The sequence below is a fragment of the Scyliorhinus torazame genome, chromosome 4, assembly GCF_047496885.1.
Source record: "Scyliorhinus torazame isolate Kashiwa2021f chromosome 4, sScyTor2.1, whole genome shotgun sequence".
NCBI lineage: Eukaryota > Metazoa > Chordata > Chondrichthyes > Carcharhiniformes > Scyliorhinidae > Scyliorhinus > Scyliorhinus torazame.
The window spans coordinates 57,087,725-57,103,550 of NC_092710.1; the positions used below are offsets into that span (position 1 = coordinate 57,087,725).

Consider the following 15,826-nt stretch of genomic DNA (forward strand, 5'->3'; position numbering starts at 1 on the left):
AACACTCCATCATTTCTCCCACCCGACTCGTTCTTGCAAACGTGCAGCAACATAAATCGTACAATAGAAAAGCAAATTACTGCGGATGTGATATCTGAAGGAAAAATAGGAAATGATGCAAAATCTCAGCGGGTCTGGCAGCAGCTGTGAAGAGAGAACCGAGCAAACGCTTGGAGTCTGGGTCACTCTTAAGAGAGTAAATCATTTAATCATTCAACCGTTGCTCATTAAGATCACTGACAAAGATTCAACATGTTCCTTCTGGATTTCCTGAGGTAAATCCTGTCATGCATTCAAAGGAAAATACTGCTGATGCTGCAAATCTGCGTGAGAAACTGAAAATAAGAGGATTAGAGCTAGGGAAATCTGAGTATATCTGTGGAACCAGACACAAACTTAAGGTTGCAAACCCTTGTGATCACTTTTCAGAGCCGAAGCGAGGAGGAAATGCGATGGAGTAGGTGAGCAAAATTGAAGTTTAGCGGGAATGGGAGCTGAAAGATTTGCAAAAAATGTGACAGAAAACAAGCTTCAAGGTTGGTGCAACAGGGATTTTGCCAGTTTACAACCTTCACCATGAAGAATCTCTTCTCAACCTACTTGCTTTGATCTAAAAGCATGAAGGTACTGCTGAGATTTGAATTCAGGACATCCTGTTTACAAGGCAGGGACTTTAACCATCTAAGCCACAACACCAATCGGCAATTGAGATTTGCAAGTTTAGAACAGATTCCCATCATTTTAATTCAACATTAGTTCTGTTGATTTCTCATGTGGGCATTGAGAGGGCAAATTAAAATATTCATCCTCACTCGGCTTTTGAAATTGTACAAATTGCATTTATTTCTGGAAGTGATGAAGTTATAGCAGTTCTGCAGGGAAGAAGTAAACAAACAGGAAATGCTTGGCGAATTGGGGAATGAGTGAAAATGTCCAGAAAACTATAGGGTTATAATGCAGGACAAGCCCAGGAGAGAGTTTTAACAGAAACTGAAAACGGAGCAAAATTGATGAAAATTCCCGATGGGGGTTGCAATTTGGCGAAAGTGATGTTGTCACGATTTTTCCACTTTCTCTGAAGCATCCTGCATTTTATATTCATTTTCCTATTGTTCATCGGGAAGCAAACGTCCTGAGCCAAATTAAGAACCCTGACAGAAACGCGAACCCTGAACATTCAGATTAAACATCGGATGCTCTACTGACTGAGCTAACAAGACGCAGTGATGGAGCTTTCTCATGGGTTATTTCAATGTCTTGTGAGGGATGTTCCGAATTTCCTTGTTTGGTAATGCAGCTTCTCCAGCTTATTTCCCTCGCAGACAAACCGGCAAGCTCACTTTGGTTTCCTTTTACAAATTCTTCAACTTTCACCAACTACTCGCTTCTTACCAGTGACTTGTGATGTGACAACTGTTACCCACCGACCTGCACTGGGAACTCAAAACTTTGAACATGACGTTTAGTTCGGTGAGATCTTAGTGGGAAGCTTCAAATTCACAGATTGTATTTTGAGAGAGTAAAGGGTGTCATCTGGTGTTTGTTGCGGCAGAGTGAAAACGCAAATAAGCTCACCCGGTAAAGTCGCAAATTGAGTGAATCGCAAAGCTTCAGGGTGCAAATCGATCTTACAGCACCATATCGTTATGCAAAACACTCCGTCATTTCTCCCGCCCGACTCGTTCTTGCTAATGTGCAGCAACATAAATCGTACAATAGAAAAGCAAATTACTGCGGATGTGATATCTGAAGGAAAAATATATAATGATGGAAAATCTCAGCGGATCTGGCAGCAGCTGTGAAGAGAGAACTGAGCAAACGCTTTGAGTCTGGGTCACTCTTAAGAGAGTAAATCATTTACTCATTCAATCGTTGCTCACTGACAAACATTCAACATGTTCCTTCTGGATTTTCTGAGGTAAATCCTGTCATGCATTCAAAGGAAAATACTGCGGCTGCTGCAAATCTGTGTGAGAAACTAAAAATAAGAGGATTAGAGCACAGAAAATCTGAGGATATCTGTGGAGCCAGACAGAAACTTAAGGTTGCAAACTCTTGTGATCCCTTTTCAGAGCTGAAGCGAGGAAGAAATGCGATGGAGTAGGTGAGCAAAATTGAAGTTTAGCGGGAAATGGGAGCTGAAAAGTTTGCAAAAGGTGTGACAGAAAACAAGCTTCAAGGTTGGTGCAACAGAGATTTTGCCAGAGTTTGCTACTTTCAACATGAAGTATGTCATCTCAATCTTCTTGCTTTGATCTAAAAGTATGAAGGCACTGCTGAGATTTGAACACAGCACCTCCTGTTCACAAGAGAAGCTCTTTATCCATTTAAGTCACAGCACAATCTGTAAGCCCATCTTGCAAGTTTAGAACAGATTCCCATCATTATAATTCAACTTTAGTTTTTTTGATTTCTTATGCGGGCATTGAGAGGGTAAATTACAAGGTTAATCGGTGCTGGGCTTTTCAAATTGTACAAATTGCATTTATTTCTGGAAGAAATTAATTCATAGCAGTCCTGCAGGGAAGAAGTAAACAAACAGGAAATACTTGGCGAATTGGGAAGTGAGTGAAAATGACCTGAAAACTATAGGCTTATAATGCAGGACAAGCCGAGTTTTAACAGAAACTGAAAACGGAGCAAAATTGTTGAAAAATCTCGATGGGGGTTGCAATTTGGCAAAGATGATGTTGTCACGATTCTTGCACTTTCCCTGAAGCATCCTGCATTTTTAAATTCATTTTCCTATTGTTTCTTCGGAAGCAAACGCCCAGAGGCAAAATAGGAGCCCTGACAGGAACTCGAATCCTGGACCCTCAGATTAAAAATCTGGTGCTGGACCGACTGAGCTATGAAGACCCAGTGATGGGGTTTTCTCATAGGTTATATCAATGTCTCATGAGGGATGTTTTGAATTTCCTTCTTTGGTGATGCAGCCTCTCCAGCTCATTTTACTCGCAGGCAGAGCAGCAGCCTCCGTTTGGCTTCCTTTCACAAATTCTTCAGCTTGCACCAACTACTCGCTTCTTACCAGTGACTTGTGATGTGACATCAGTTGTTATCCCCGGACCTGCACTGTCACTTCAAGGCTTTGAAGATTACGTTTAATTCGGTGAAATATAAGTGGGAAGCTACAAAGACACAGATTGTATTGTGAGAGAGAGTAAAGGGTGTCATCTGGTGTTTGTTGTGGCAAAGTGTGAATGCAAGTAAGGTTAACCGGTCAAGTTGCAAAGTGTCAAAATCTCAAAGTTTTTGGGTGGAAATAGATTTGTCAGCACCAAATCTTCATGCAAAACGGACCGCTATTTCTCCCGCCCGAATTGTTCTTGCTAACGTACAGCAACATAAATTGTTCAATATAAAAGCAAATTAGTGCGGATGTGAAATCTCAAAGAAAAAGGGGAAAAGATGGAAGTTCTCAGCGGTTCTGGAAGCATTTGTGAAGAAAGAACTGAGCAATTTTTTCGACTCAGGGTCACTCTTAGGCAGAGCAAATCAGTTAATCATTCAATCGTTACACTCTGTTGTCGTTGCTATACTTTTAAAATGTTCCTCCAGGTTTTCTTGAGGTAAATCCTATTATGCATTCAGAGGAAAATTCCGTGGATGCTGCAAATCTGCAAGAGAAACTAAAAGTGAGAGGATAAAATCTTTAAAATTCTGAGGTTATCCGTGGTGCCAGACACAGAGTTAAAGTTTCAAATGCGCGTGATCCTTCTACAGGGCTGAAGCGAGGAGGGAATGAGATGGTGTAGGTGAGCAAAATTGAAGATGAGCGGAAAATGGGAGTTAAAAGGTTTGAAAAAAGTGCTTCAGCACACAAGGGAAAACAAGCTTTAAGGTTGGTGTTGCAGGGATTGCGCCAACATTTTCTGCATTCACCATGAAATGTTGAGCATCACTCCAGCCGATAATTTCCATTGAAGGCACTGCTGAGATTTAAACTCAGGATCTCCTGTTTACTAGACAGGCGCTTTAACCATCTAAGCCACAGCACCAGCATACAAGCTTAGCGTGCAAGTTTAGAACAGATTTCAATCATTTTGATTCAACATCAGTTTTCCTGACATCTCATACGGGCCTTCCGAGTGCAAATTAAAATATTCATTGGCACTAGTCTTTGAAACTGTAAACTTGCATTTATTACTGGAAATGCTGGATTTGTAGCAGTTCTGCATGGGATAAGTAAACAAACAGGAAATGATTGGTCGAACTGGGAAGTGAGTGAACATGACCAGAAATCTATTGTGGTATAATACAGGACAATGTCAGGAGAGAATTTTAACATGAACTGAAAATGAAGCAAACTTCTAGACAATTCTCCATGGCTGTTGCACTTTAGCAAAGATGATATTGTCACCGTTCTTCCGTTTTCCCTGACCCGTTCTGCATTCTTTATTCTTCTTTTTTGTTGTTCATTGGGAAGCAAACGTCTTGAACCAAAGTAAGAGCCCTGATAGGGACTTGAACGTTGGACCCTCATAATAAAAGTATGAAGCTCTACCGAATGAGCTACCAAGGCCCAATCTTTGCTGGTTCTCATAATTTACTTCAACGTCTCATGAGGGATGTTTTGAATTTCCTTCTTTGGTGATGCAGCCTCTCCAGCTCATTTTACTCGCAGGCAGAGCAGCAGCCTCCGTTTGGCTTCCTTTCACAAATTCTTCAGCTTGCACCAACTACTCGCTTCTTACCAGTGACTTGTGATGTGACATCAGTTGTTACCCCCGGACCTGCACTGTCACTTCAAGGCTTTGAAGATTACATTTAATTCGGTGAAATATAAGTTCTCAGCGGTTCTGGCGGCATCTGGGAAGAGAGAACTGAGCAATTGTTTCGACTCAGGGTCACTCTTCGGCAGAGCAAATCAGTTAATTATTCAATCGTTACACTCTGTTGTCGTTGCTATACTTTTAAAATGTTGCTCCAGGTTTTCTTGAGGTAAATCCTATTATGCATTCAAAGGAAAATACCGCGGATGCTGCAAATCTGCAAGAGAAACTAAAAGTGAGAGGGTAAAATCTTAAAAAATCTGAGGATATCCGTGGTGCCAGACACAGAGTTAAAGTTTCAAATGCGCGTGATCCTTCTACAGGGCTGAAGCGAGGAGGAAATGCGATGGTGTAGGTGAGCAAAATTGAAGATGAGTTGAAAATGCGAGTTAAAAGGTTTGAAAAAAGTGCTTCAGCACACAAGGGAAAGCGAGCTTTAAGGTTCGCATTGCGGGGACATTGCCAACATTTTTTGCATTCACCATGAAATGTTGAGCATTTCTCCAGCTGTTATTTTCCATTGAAGGCACTGCTGAGATTTAAACTCAGGATCTCCTGTTTACTAGACAGGCGCTTAAACCATCGAAGCCACAGCACCAGCATGCAAGCTTAGCGTGCAAGTTTAGAACAGATTTCAATCATTTTGATTCAACATCAGTTTTCTTGCCATCTCATACGGGCCTTCCGAGTGCAAATTAAAATATTCATGGGCACTGGTCTTTGAAACTGTAAAATTGCATTTATTAATGGAAATGCTGGATTTGTAGCAGTTCTGCATGGGATAAGTAAACAAACAGGAAATGATTGGTCGAACTGGGAAGTGAGTGAACATGACCAGAAATCGATTGTGGTTTCATTCAGGACAATGTCAGGAGAGAATTTTAACATGAACTGAAAATGAAGCAGTAACTTCATTTGAAGCCTATTTGTGACAATAAGCGATTTTCATTTCATTTATGTTTACTGAATAGTTCTGATTAATCACTGATCATTTAGACAAAGTCATTAATGTATTGTGACTGTTGATAGTGACTGCCTTTCCTCGACTCTTTCACATGAGGATCATCAGACCCTCAGAAACTATATGTAGTAGCTGGATCTGATGTTTTCCTCATTTTATTACCCAATAAACAACTTCTTTATTATTTAACTCTAAAAAAAGACTAGAGGGAGCAAGTGCAAAGACCATTGTTCATTTCTTGAGTTCAGAAACATAAAGTAATATAGTTTTTCAGTGCACAATGAGACCACTCGGCCCATTGTGCCTGTGCCGGCCATCAAACACTAATCTACTCTAATCCGATTTTCTAGCACTTGGTCCGCGGCTTTATATGCTATAGCGTTTAAGTGCCCATCTAAATGCTTCTTGTATGTCGTGAGCGTTCCCGCCTCTACCACCTTGTCAGACAGTGAATTCCAGATTCCCACCACACTCTGGGTCAAATAGTTTGTCCTCAAATCCGCTCTAAATCTCCTTCTCCTTGTCTTAAATCTATTGTCCCTGGTTATTGACCCCTCTATTAAGAGGACTGTTTCCACCCTATTTACCCTATCTATATCCTTTATAAATTTATATAACTGTATGAGGTTCCCCATCAGCATTCTGTGCTCGAACAAAACAACCCCAGCCTAATCAGCCTCTCTTCATAGCTGGAATGCTCCAGCCCAGGCAACATACTGCTGAATCTTCTCTGCACCCTTTTGCACCCTTCCTATAGTGCGGCAAACAGAAATACACACAGTATTCTAGCTGTGGTCAAACAGGAATTTTATACAGCTCCATTATGACGTTCCTACTCATATATTCTATGCCTCAGCTAATAAGGACACGTTGCCCATATGCTTTTTTAACCACGTTATCTATCTGTCCTGCTCCCTACAAGGATCTTTGGGCATGTACCCCAAATAACCTCTGATCCTCTGTACTTTCTAGTCTCTTACTGTTCATTGCATATTTCCTTGCCTTGTTAGTTCTCCCAAAATGCATCCCTTCACAACAGAGAAGGAAACACTGAGCTCGATTACTTTGCTTTCGATTACGAGATTTTTCTCTCTAATTTTGCTCCAGTTCTAACTGAGTAAATGTGATATTTTTGAATCGTGGCTCAGTCGTTCTCGGTATCCAAGCTTCTGTCATATTTAACAGGTTTTGCTGCCCTGAATTTGTAGTTTCCATCATAGCTTATTTTCCAAGTAACAGTAGAGCAATGATAACAATGTCCTGCAGGTACACAGTGTGTTGTTAGAATTTCAAACTGTGCACACAGTGCGCTGTTAGAATTTTAAACCGTGTACACAGTGCATTGTTAGATTTTGAAACAGTGTACACAGTACGTTGCTCGAATTTGAAACTGTGTGCAGTTTGTTGTTAGAATTTGAAAATGTGTATACAGTGCGTTGTTAGAATTTGAAACCATGTACATGGTTTGTTGTTAGAATTTGAAACTATGTACACAGAATTTGAAACTGCAAACACAGTTTGTTGTTGGACTTTGAAACTGAGTACACTGTTCGTTGTTAGACTTTGAAATTGTGTTCACAGTGTTGTTAGAATTTGAAACTGTGTACACAGTGCATTTTTAGAATTTGAAACTGTACACAGTATGTTATTAGAATTTGAAACTGAGTACACAGTACTCTGCTTGAATTTGAAACGGTGCACACAGTGGGTTGTTAAAATTTGAAACTGTGTAGACAGTGCGTTGTTAGGATTTAAAACTGTATACCGTTTGTTGTTAGAATTTGAAACTGTACACAGTGCATTGTTGAATTTGAAACTGTGTACACAGTGCATTGTTAGAATTTGAAACTGTGTACACAGTTTGTTGTTAGAATTTGAAACTCTGTACACAATGTGTTGTTAGAATTTGAAACTCTGTACACAGTGTGTTGTTAGAATTTGAAAAAGTGTACACAGTGCATTGTTAGAATTTGGAACAGTACACAGTTTGTTGTTAGAATTTGAAAATGTGTACACAGTTTGTTGTTAGAATTTGAAAATGTGTACACAGTATGTTGTTAGAACTTGAAACTGTGTTTACAGTGCGTTGTTAGAATTTGAAACTGTATACACAGTTTGTTGTTAGAATGTGTAAATGTGTACACTGTGTTGTTAGAATTTGAAACTGTGTTGTTAGAATTTGAAATTGTGTTCAGAGTGCGTTTAGAATTTGGAATTGTGTACACAGTGCGTTGTTAGAATTTAGAACTGTGTATGCAGTGTATTGTTCGAAATTGGAACTGTACAGAGTGCATTGTTATAATTTGGAACTGTGTACACAGTGCGTTGTTAGAATTTGGAACTGTGTATGCAGTGTATTGTTCGAGTTTGGAACTGTGTACACAGTGCCTTGTTAGAATTTGGAACTGTGTACACAGTGCATTGTTAGAATTTGGAACTGAATACACAGTGCGTTGTTAGAATTTGGAACTGTGTACACAGTGCATTGTTAGAATTTGGAACTGTGTTGACAGTGTATTGTTAGAATTTGGAACTGTGTACACAGTTTGTTGTTAGAATTTGGAACTGTGTACACAGTGCGTTGTTAGAATTTGAAACTGTGTAGACAGTGCGTTGGTAGAATTTGAACCTGTGTACACAGTTTGTTGTTAGAATTTGGATCTGTGTACACAGTGTGTTGTTAGAATTTGGAACTGTGTACACAGTTTGTTGTTAGAATTTGGAACTGTGTACACAGTGCATTGTTAGAATTTGGAACTGTGTACACAGTGTGTTGTTAGAATTTGGAACTGTGTACACAGTTTGTTGTTAGAATTTGGAATTGTGTACACAGTGCGTTGTTAGGATTTGGAACTGTGTACACAGTTAGTTGTTAGAATTTGGAATTGTGTACACAGTGCGTTGTTAGTATTTGGAACTGTGTACACAGTGCGTTGTTAGAATTTGGAACTGTGTACACAGTGCATTGTTAGAATTTGGAATTGTGTACACAGTGCGTTGCTAGAATTTGGAACTGTGTACACAGTGCGTTGTTAGAATTTGGAACTGTGTACACAGTGCATTGTTAGAATTTGGAACTGTGTACATAGTGCATTGTTAGAATTTGGAACTGTGTACACAGTGTATTGTTAGAATTTGGAACTGTGTACACAGTTTGTTGTTAGAATTTAGAATTGTGTACTCAGTGCGTTGTTAGGATTTGGAACTGTGTACACAGTGCGTTGTTAGAATTTGGAACTGTGTATGCAGTGTATTGTTCGAGTTTGGAACTGTGTACACAGTGCCTTGTTAGAATTTGGAACTGTGTACACAGTGCATTGTTAGAATTTGGAACTGAATACACAGTGCGTTGTTAGAATTTGGAACTGTGTACACAGTGCATTGTTAGAATTTGGAACTGTGTTGACAGTGTATTGTTAGAATTTGGAACTGTGTACACAGTTTGTTGTTAGAATTTGGAATTGTGTACACAGTGCGTTGTTAGGATTTGGAACTGTGTACACAGTTAGTTGTTAGAATTTGGAATTGTGTACACAGTGCGTTGTTAGTATTTGGAACTGTGTACACAGTGCGTTGTTAGAATTTGGAACTGTGTACACAGTGCATTGTTAGAATTTGGAATTGTGTACACAGTGCGTTGCTAGAATTTGGAACTGTGTACACAGTGCGTTGTTAGAATTTGGAACTGTGTACACAGTGCATTGTTAGAATTTGGAACTGTGTACATAGTGCATTGTTAGAATTTGGAACTGTGTACACAGTGTATTGTTAGAATTTGGAACTGTGTACACAGTTTGTTGTTAGAATTTAGAATTGTGTACTCAGTGCGTTGTTAGGATTTGGAACTGTGTACACAGTGCGTTGTTAGAATTTGGAACTGTGTATGCAGTGTATTGTTCGAGTTTGGAACTGTGTACACAGTGCCTTGTTAGAATTTGGAACTGTGTACACAGTGCATTGTTAGAATTTGGAACTGAATACACAGTGCGTTGTTAGAATTTGGAACTGTGTACACAGTGCATTGTTAGAATTTGGAACTGTGTTGACAGTGTATTGTTAGAATTTGGAACTGTGTACACAGTTTGTTGTTAGAATTTGGAACTGTGTACACAGTGCGTTGTTAGAATTTGAAACTGTGTAGACAGTGCGTTGGTAGAATTTGAACCTGTGTACACAGTTTGTTGTTAGAATTTGGAACTGTGTACACTGTGTTGTTAGAATTTGGAACTGTGTACACAGTGCATTGTTAGAATTTGGAACTGTGTACACAGTGCATTGTTAGAATTTGGAACTGTGTACACAGTGTGTTGTTAGAATTTGGAACTGTGTACACAGTTTGTTGTTAGAATTTGGAATTGTGTACACAGTGCGTTGTTAGGATTTGGAACTGTGTACACAGTTAGTTGTTAGAATTTGGAATTGTGTACACAGTGCGTTGTTAGTATTTGGAACTGTGTACACAGTGCGTTGTTAGAATTTGGAACTGTGTACACAGTGCGTTGTTAGAATTTGGAACTGTGTACACAGTGTGTTGTTAGAATTTGGAACTGTGTACACAGTGCATTGTTAGAATTTGAAACCGGGGAAACAATGCATTGTTAGAATTTGAAACTGTGTACACACCAGTGCATTGTTAGAATTTGGAACTGTGTACACAGTTTGTTGTTAGAATTTGATACTGTATACACAGTGCGTTGTTAGAATTTGATACTGTATACACAGTTTGTTGTTAGAATTTGATACTGTATACACAGTTTGTTGTTAGAATTTGATACTGTATACACAGTGCGTTGTTAGAATTTCAATCTATGCACAAACTTCAAATATTAATGCTGCACAATGTGCAAAATTTCAACTGGAAACGGGACAGAGTGCGGCAAAGATGAATACTAGTGTTGCGTTAGGATTGTTTTTTCTACATTGTAACTCGTTGTGGATTTGAATTTTGTACATTGTGCCGCATTAATATTTGAAGTGTGTACCTAGTGTGTGGTTAGGATTTGGAGATTTGTACCGATTGTGTCAGTAAGGATTTGTAATGTAGAACACAGTACTTATTTAGGATTCGGAATATTATACTCAGTTAGATACTACGATTTGAAGCCATGCACACAATGCATGGTTTGGATTTGAAACCGTGTGTACAGTGCGTGGTTAGGATATAAGATCCTGTACACATGCCATGGTTCGGATATAAGACATTGTACACATTACGTAGTTATGATATAAGACCATGTACATTGCATAGGTAGGATATAAAACCGTGTACATAGTGCGAGGTTCGGATTAAGACCATGTACACAGTGCGAGATTAGTATTAAGACCGTGTATACAGTGCATGGTTAGGATTAAGATTGTGTGCACAGTGCGAGGTAAGGATTAAGATCGTGTACATAGTGTGAGGTTCGGATTAAGACCATGTACACAGTACGAGGTTAGGATTAAGACCATGTACACAGTGCGAGGTTAGGATTAAGACCATGTACACAGTGCGACGTTAGGATTAAGACCATGTACACAGTGTGAGGTTAATATTAAGGCCGTGTACACAGTGCAAGGTTAGGATTAAGACCATGTACACAGTGCGAGGTTAGGATTAAGGCCGTGTAACAGTGTGAGGTTAGGATTAAGGCCGTGTAACAGTGCGAGGTTAGGATTAAGACCATGTACCCAGTGCGAGGTTAGGATTAAGACCATGTACACAGTGCGCGGTTAGGATTGAGACCATGTACCCAGTGAGAGGTTAGGATTAAGACCATGTACACAGTGCGAGGTTAGGATTAAGACCATGTACACAGTGCGAGGTTAGGATTAAGACCATGTACACGGTGCGAGGTTAGGATTAAAACCATGTACACGGTGCGAGGTTAGGATTAGGACCATGTACATAGTGTGAGGTTAGGATTAAGGCTGTGTATACAGTGCGAGGTTAGGATTAAGGCCGTGTACACATTGCGTAGTTAAAATATAACACCATGTACACAGTGCGTGGTTGGGATGTAGGATTATGTCCACAGTGAATGGTTAGGGTTCAAATATTGTAGCCAGTGCATGGTTTGCATTTGGTTTGGACATAGAACTGTGTACACAGTGCTTTGTTAACATTTTAATTTTTGTACACGTGGTCTGATTAGTATTTGAAACTGTGGCAGGTTATTTTTTTACACAGAGCGTGGTTAGGTTTTGAAATTGACAGTTTAAAATTACTGTGAATTCAATTTCAACTGGACGAAAACTGAATAAGCCACTGACGTTCGGGGAAGGTATTGCATTGCTGTGCTCGCAATGGGGGTCAGCTGTTTCTGCAAGGATCCGACACAGATATGAGATTTCTTTTTTGATTAAAAAAAACAATATGTTTTCGATGCTGGAATTAAAAACAATCAGAAGTTGCTGGAAAATGACAGCAGGGCTGGCAGCATGTGTGGGGGGAAAGCGCCTTATCGTTCCGAGTCCCTGTGACTCTCATTCTGTCTCATGAAGGAGTCACAGACACTCTGCAGGATAACCCTCTTTCTCTCTCCACCGATGCTGCCAGGCCGGCTGAATGTATTTCCAGCAGCTTTGGTTCTGGTGGTATTCCAAAGATCTGCTCCCGCGCTGTGACAACTTGGTGACATTAGCCATCGTTTGAATCAACACTAAATGTAAAACATCACTGAAATACGACAAAAATCTAGAGATGGGGCTAATGTTGTTCGACAGAATGTCTCCATTGCTGTTTCAAACACCATTGGGTACTTTATGTGACCTGACAGATCGAGCTTTTGAGGGTGGGTCCAGTTCAACTTTAGAGCTAATTCTGTACCATCAAGGGTACAGCTACCTCAGCTACTGCAATGTGTTTGTTCAAAGTTCGAAACAAAAACAAGGTCGGCAATTTTGCAATTGCACTATCCCTGTGGAGATGCTGGAAAGTATAAACTGAGGAAACCTTGAACGTGACTCCTCACGAGTTACATTCAGGATATTGCCTCGGGCACGAAGGGACTCATCAATTCAGACAAAATGCATCTCCCAATTCAATTGGCCAGAAAAGTATTCTACACGATCCTTGCTATCGTCGGTGTTCCTGGTAAGTTTCGATTACCAATAACTTTGTCTAAATCTGTGCATAAACGGGTCTTTCCTTTTGCTGGGCGATAGTTTATGATACAGGCTGGATCGATGCTCGCCGTTATACAGTAATGCAATCAGTAATGTCATTAAGTTAAATTCCCTAACATGCCCGTGTCGTTTGATTCTGTTGCTTTAACTGTTTCGAGAAGGTTCTGTGTGATCGAAAATTCTTGCATTTAGCAGAATCTCGTGTACTGCTGAATCAGCTTTGTGACCAGGCAACAGTCTGCCTAACCATCTTGCTGGGAGTCCGGAGTAGAAATCCTGATCCCAATGAATGTGTATTAGTGGGAGTAGGGAGTATCTGTCACATAGAACATAACATAAGATTACAACAACCAGGAGCAGGGGGAGGCAATTCAGCCCCTCGAACCTGCTCTACCATTCAATACGATCATTGATCTCCACCTTCCTACCTGCTCCCTATAACGCTTCATCCCACTACTAATTAAAAACCTATCTGCCTCCGCCTTCAACTTGTTTAGTGTCCCAGCGTCCACTGAACTCTGGGGTAGAGAATTCCACAGATTCATGACCCCTTGAATGAGGTAATTCCTCCTCATGTCAGATTCAGATTTAAACCATCACTCTTATTTTCTCAAACGGCATTCTCTTACACAAGAGGATGGTGAAAGCAGTGATAGCGGTACTGAAGGGGATTGGGTTGCTGTTTCAATGGGAATCATGATGTGAATATGCCGCCCTTGGACTGGGGTGAGCACAGTAAGAAGTCTTACAACACTAGGTTAAAGTCCAACAGGTTTGTTTCAAATCACTAGTTTTCGGAGCACTGCTCCTTCCTCAGGTGAATAAAGAGGTATGTTCCAGAAACATATATATAGACAAAGTCAAAGGTGCAAGACAATGCTTTGAATGTGAGCATTTGCAGGTCATTAAGTCTGCATGGTTTCGCCAATGTACCACGCTTCCGGACATCCTTTCCTGCAGCGTATGAGGTAGACAACGTTGGCCGAGTCGCACGAGTATGTACCGCTTACCTGGTGGGTGGTGTTCTCACGTGTAATGGTGGTATCCATGTCGATGATCTGGCACGTCTTGCAGAGATTGCCATGGCAGGGCCGAGTGGTGTCGTGGTCGCTGTTCTGAAGGCTGGGTAGTTTGCTGCAAACAATGGTTTGTTTGAGGTTGCGCGGTTGTTTGAAGGCAAGTAGTGGGGGTGTGGGGATGACCTTGGCAAGATGTTCATCTACGTTGATGACGTGTTGAAGGCTGCGAAGAAGATGTCATAGTTTCTCCGCTCCGTGAACCCAGAGAGACACACCGCTCCGGGAGAGAAAACTCCTGTCTCAGAAGAGCAACCCCTCATTTTCAAGCAGTGCCCCCGAGTTCTGGACACATCCAGAAGAGGCAACATCATTTAGGCATTTACTTGTCAGTGGGGTTCAGGATTTTACATACTTCAATCAAGTCACCCCTCACTCTTCTGAACTCCAGTGGAACACATCCATGTTGTCCAACCTTTACCCATAGCAACACCGCTATCAACCCAGCTGTCAACCCAGTAAACCTTTTCTGAACCGCCTCCAACGGATATACATCCTTCGAGAAATAAAACATGCCAATACTGCGCATAGTATTCTGCGTCAAAATAAAAACACACGCTCTCCCATGTAAGACATAGATGGGGAGGAAAGTCTTATCCCTGAAGGGCAATAGACACATTTTCTTCGGCCCCTATGCACTTTGGATCTTTGAATTGATGAAAGATTGAGAGAGTGTGATTTGCTGATTGACAAGGGGCTCACACGTTGCCGAGGACAGGCAAGAAAGTAGAGTTCAGGCCACAACCAAATCAATTAGGACCAAACTGAATGAAGGAGAAGGTTTAATGGCAGAAATGGTCTATTACTTCTAATGTGTTTGTGCTTTTAGGGCCTTACATGATGTCATTGAAATAGAACCAACAAATGATACATGACATTCGGCCCATCTTCTCCATGCCGACTCAAAGACACCTAGGTGCCCTTTCTCATCCCGTCTTCTTGCCCACGGCCCATAGCCCTGCATCTTACAGCACATCTGGTGCAGATGCAGGTACTTTTTAAAAGCGTTTCGGACCTCTGCCTCCACCAAATCTCCACCTGATCGCAGGTCTTCCATTTGGTTCTTTCCTTCCGTGTCCCTGACATTTTTCTCCCTCTCGCGATATTTTGGAACAGTTCAACCCCAGTCTTTTTCAGTTTCGGTGAAAATGGCTTATTGTCACAAGTAGGCTTCAATGAAGTTACTCTGAAAAGCCCCTAGTCGCCACATTCCGGCACCTGTTCGGGGAGGCTGGTGTGGTAAACCACTGTTGCACCTGTATTAGGTGATGTACGGTAGGATCGCCGGTAATCCCTGCCTGTATAAATATGCGTGTCCTCCAGCCAGCAGCCACTTCGCCAGCTGCTGTGGGAGGCCACACATCTGATAGCAATAAAGCCTCAGTTGGATTCAACTATCGTCTTTTGTCCAATTGACCGCGCCTCAATTTATTGCTATCAGTTTCTAAGGATGGACCTCCGTATCAAACCGGATCGCCTGCAGCCGGATCCACACTCAAGCGGTGCCAGAAAGGACTTCCAGCACTGGCTAGCTTGCTTCGAAGCGTATATCAACGCGGCACCAACCCCTGTTCCAGAGGCTCAGAAGATTCAGATTTTATATTCCAGTCTGAGCTCCAAAGTCTTTCCGTTAATCTAGGACGCGCCGAACTACGCCGAAGCCAAGACGCTTCTCAAGGACAACTACGCACAGAAACGAACACGCTCTTCGCCAGGTACACACTCGCCACTCGCACTCAAATCCCTGGTGAGTCCACAGAAGACTTCTGGCGGGTCCTAACCCCACTAGTCCGGGACTGTGACTGTCAGTCCATTACGGCCACGGAACACTCAGACCTCCTTATGCAGGACGCTTTTGTGACTGGAATTGGGTCAGATCTCATACGGCAGCGACCTCGCAGAGACTA

General features: G+C 41.3%; 1 protein-coding gene and 1 non-coding gene across 2 annotated transcripts in view; one reads left to right on the top strand and one right to left on the bottom strand.

The window, feature by feature from the left end:
- The window catches only part of LOC140410235 (NACHT, LRR and PYD domains-containing protein 3-like), a 437,830-nt gene that overhangs the window by 253,591 nt on the left and 168,413 nt on the right, over window positions 1–15,826 (top strand). The gene's annotated exons all lie outside the window — the stretch shown is intronic.
- trnat-agu (transfer RNA threonine (anticodon AGU)) lies at window positions 3,928–4,001 on the bottom strand. The gene has a single exon. It is a non-coding gene; the product is annotated as a tRNA-Thr (tRNA).